Source organism: Hordeum vulgare, chromosome 6H, assembly GCF_904849725.1.
Source record: "Hordeum vulgare subsp. vulgare chromosome 6H, MorexV3_pseudomolecules_assembly, whole genome shotgun sequence".
NCBI classification, from domain to species: Eukaryota; Viridiplantae; Streptophyta; class Magnoliopsida; order Poales; family Poaceae; genus Hordeum; species Hordeum vulgare.
The window spans coordinates 395180976-395184961 of record NC_058523.1 but is presented as its reverse complement, the minus strand read 5'-3'; positions in this window follow the sequence as shown (position 1 = coordinate 395184961).

Here is a 3986-nt window from a genome sequence, read left to right as displayed (position 1 = left end):
CAGGATCCTGCGGGTGACCATGGTGGTAAGCATGTCGCGGCCAAGGAGGCCACGGTCCTGCAAGACGTCGAGGTGGATGCCGATCTGCGCCACCTCGGGAATCGGCTTCAGGAACTTCGCCCCCCAATTCAACTTCATCGGAGGATTGATGTTGAACGGGGGCATGTTGAGGGCGTCGTGTGCGGGGTTGGCATTCTTCACATAGAAGAAGCCCCTCTCCCACTGCTTGATGGACTCCTGCAGCGGCATCTGGGGGAAGCTGGACTTCGAGCGATGGTGCACCAGTGCGGCTCCGCACGGCGTCATCAGGCGAGGCCCGGCGAGCTTCTCCAGCTCGGCCTTGTCCATCTTGATGGACTTCTGCTTGAAGAAGAACAAGCTTCGCTAGAGGTCGAGGCGAGGCTCGATCCCCAGGAAGCCCTCACACAACCTAACGAAGGTCGACAACTGCACGATGGCGTTCGGCGCTAGGTGGTGCGGCTGTAGGCCGAAGAAGCTGAGCCAGTTGTTGTAGAAGGGGCTCGTTGGGAGCCTGAAGCCCCTGTAGAAGTGCTCGTCGAACACGACGATCTCTCCCTCTTCCGGTGTTGGAGCTGTCTCGGCGCCAGGGATCCGCACCGACACCTGGGAGGCCGGGGGCAGCATTCAGCGGTGGCCGAGCGCCTCGATGCGGCCGTCACAGATCTCACTGCCAAGCCAGGCTCCGTGAGACGAGGTCTTATTCGAGGAAGAGCCGCTCACCATGACTGCGGGTGGCGGATGCTCGAGAAGGCTGGTGGCGCGGCGGCGACGGAGAAGAAGACGAAGGTAGACGGGCTCTTTCTCTCTGGGCTCAGGGAGGAAGAGGGCATCCATGTAGGGCGAGAAGGGGGCGAATGGCCTCCTCGGTACCCCCGCATCCCATTTAAACCTCACGAAGGGTTGTGGGGAGGGGATCCTGTGCACGCGGAGCCCCACTAATCCCGTGTATAACGGACGGTAACGCTTCCCGAAACCCAACCGTCGCGGAGTAAATCCGCAGAGGATCCTCCACGCGACGGTCGAGGGGGCGTCGTGGCGGGACCCAGGGCCCAAGCCTCGTCCCGTCATCAGTAAAAACCATCATCACGTCAGGCCGGGCCTGGCACGTGGCGCGATCTACGTAGCCTATGACGAAGCCGAGAAGTCGCTTCGAAGCCAGCCGGCTTCCAAGCCAGCAACCCCTGCCGCAGGCGGTGGCAGGAATGCAATGACAAAAAATTAAACCGGTGAGACCACCTGCCAGCAGGCGGCGGACCTCTCCAGCTTCGGGGACTACTGTCGAGGGGATAATCCCGGGGAAGGCTCATCGAGCCTGCTCCTTTATCTTCGGCCAAAAAGGAATGACCAAGAACAATTCCCCAAGGCCCAAGTCCTCTGGCCGGCTAGGCCACACCTACCGGCTAGGGGGCGAGACGGCCAACTCGCTAGCCGGCCAGGCAGAACCTGCCGGCTAGAAGCATGACGGCTACCTCTTCCTAGTCGCCTAAGCCAAGCCAGCCGACTAGGGCGAGGCGACCGTGCCCAAGCCGATTGGCCAAGCATGCTAGCCGGCTGGGGATCTCCGGCGCATCAGATCATAGGTCATGACGAGACCCTATGATTAAAGGTGGCAACACGTCAGCAAAGGTACTGGATCGGAGTGCACGGCAAGTACCAGCGTCGGCGGCCACGCCGATGACCTACCCCGGCTTTGATCCATCACCCAGCATAGTGTCAGCCGTCAAACTCCCACTCCATTACTGCACTCGGCGTGGGAACAGTGGAGGCGGCCGTACCGTCTGCCCATGACAAATCTCGCAGGACGACGCCGGAGGTATAGCGCATGCCCTGCGTCAACATTACGCGAGAGCTTCATTGGCTAGCGGGCGGATCCCACTGCCAGACGGGACCTCGCAGCCGGCGGGCCCCTCAAGCGACAAGACAAGACCCTCGTGGCCCCCCTGGCCAGCCGGCGAGGCTGCCAGCCGGGTCCCACTCTTGTACCCTTTATCCATATTGTAGGCCAGTGGGTTCGTCTATAAACCCCCTGATCCCCCTCCATGCAGAGGGTCGGTCAACAGATTACACACACACTCACCAACCACGTAGGAGAGGCAGAGACGAGTCGGCTGCTCCCTTCTTCCTCCTCCGCAATACAGCTATTGGAGCAACCTTGTAATAACATCCATATACATCATACACTCCGGCAGGACTAGGGGTATTATCTCTACGGAGAGCCCTGAACCTGGGTACATCGTGCGTTCCATGCTTGTACCAACCTCGCCCCCAGCGCCCTCTGTTGCCACTTCGGTTCTCACCGACTTTAGCCTACCCATGGCATATGTTGTGAGTATTCACCGAGAATTCTCTTTGGACATTTTTATCTGATGATATCCTGAATACGAATCCAGAAAGCATAGTCGTTTGCAACCTGCCGTAGAATAAATGATTTGATCAATACGGGGCAGCGCAAAGGGATCCTTGGGACAAGCTTTGTTAAGGTCCATATAATCGATGCACATACGGAAAGTGTCATTCTTCTTGAGAACCATGACCGGGTTAGCCAATCTTTCAGGATGAAATACTTCGACGATGAAACCAGCAGCTAGGAAACGGGCGAATTCTTCTCCATTCGCCTTGCGCCTCTCCTCATTAAAACAACGAAGGTATTGACGGAACGGCTTCATCTTGGGATCTACATTGAGACGGTGCTCAACAAATTCTCGCGGTACACCTGGCATGTTAGATGGTTTCCATGCGAAGATGTCTTGATTCTCATGGAAGAATTCGATGAGCGGGCTTTCCTATTTGGGGTCCAGGCCGGTCCCAATAGTGAACTGCTTTGAAGAGTCGCCGGGGACAAAATCCACTTGCTTGGTATCATCCACCGGTTTAATCTTAAGGGGCGGTTCAGAGTGAACCGTGGGTCTGTTCAACAGGCTCATGTTAGCTGGATCCACATTGGCCTGGTGGAACTTCAGCTCTTCGGCAGCACAGGCGGACTCAGCGTAAGCAGCGTCACCTTCTTCACATTCCTGGGCTATCTTCTGGCTTCCATTGACTATGATGGTACCATTGAGACCCGGCATTTTAAGCTTGAGGTACACATAGCAAGGCCGGGCAATGAAACGGGCGTAACCCGACCATCCAAACAAAGTGTGATAAGGGCTCTTGATCTTGACGACTTCAAACGTCGACTCGCTTCTGTAATTGGACTCGTCACCAAAGGCCACATTCAACTTAATCCGCCCAAGAGGGTATGCCGGTACTTACCCGGGACAATGCCATGGAAAACCATGGTCGAGGGCATCAAATTCACTTCCTTAAAGTTCATCCGCTGGAAGGTGTCATAGTATAAAATATTGATGTTGCTACCTTCGTCCATAAGGACCTTAGAAAGCGTATACCCTCCAACCTGAGGAACCACCACTAATGCCAACTCGCGAGGATTATCAATCTAGAGCGGATGATCTGCCCTGCCCCACGTCACAGGCTGCTGAGACCAATTTAAGTATCTGGGAACCGCCGGCTCAGTCATGCTGATAGTCCTTTGCCTCACCTTCTTGTCTCTCTTGCAGGAGCTCGAGGTAAAAACATGGTACTGACCACCATTCATCTACTTAGGGTTGCTCTGAAACCCGCCCTGGTTGTTTGTCTGCTGGAACTCGCCCCAGTCATTATACTACTGATTGCCTTGGCCAGATGAATGTCCACCATTGTTATGTGAGCTGCCTCGTCCTTGAGCCCCTGGGTTAGAAAATCACCGAACGAGGAGCCACGTGACCCGCCCGGGCCAAACTCATCCCGCTGGGTGTCTTCTAGTCCTCCTTGATGACCCTAAGACGCCTCAAGGGGAAACTCCTGCATCACAAATAATATTTTCCAAGAATGAGTAGACGGGGCACCTCGAGTACTATGCTTGGGGCAAGGTCCCTTGAGCATCTCCTCATAATTGTGTGGCTTCCTCCCTATAAAGCCTCGATCTT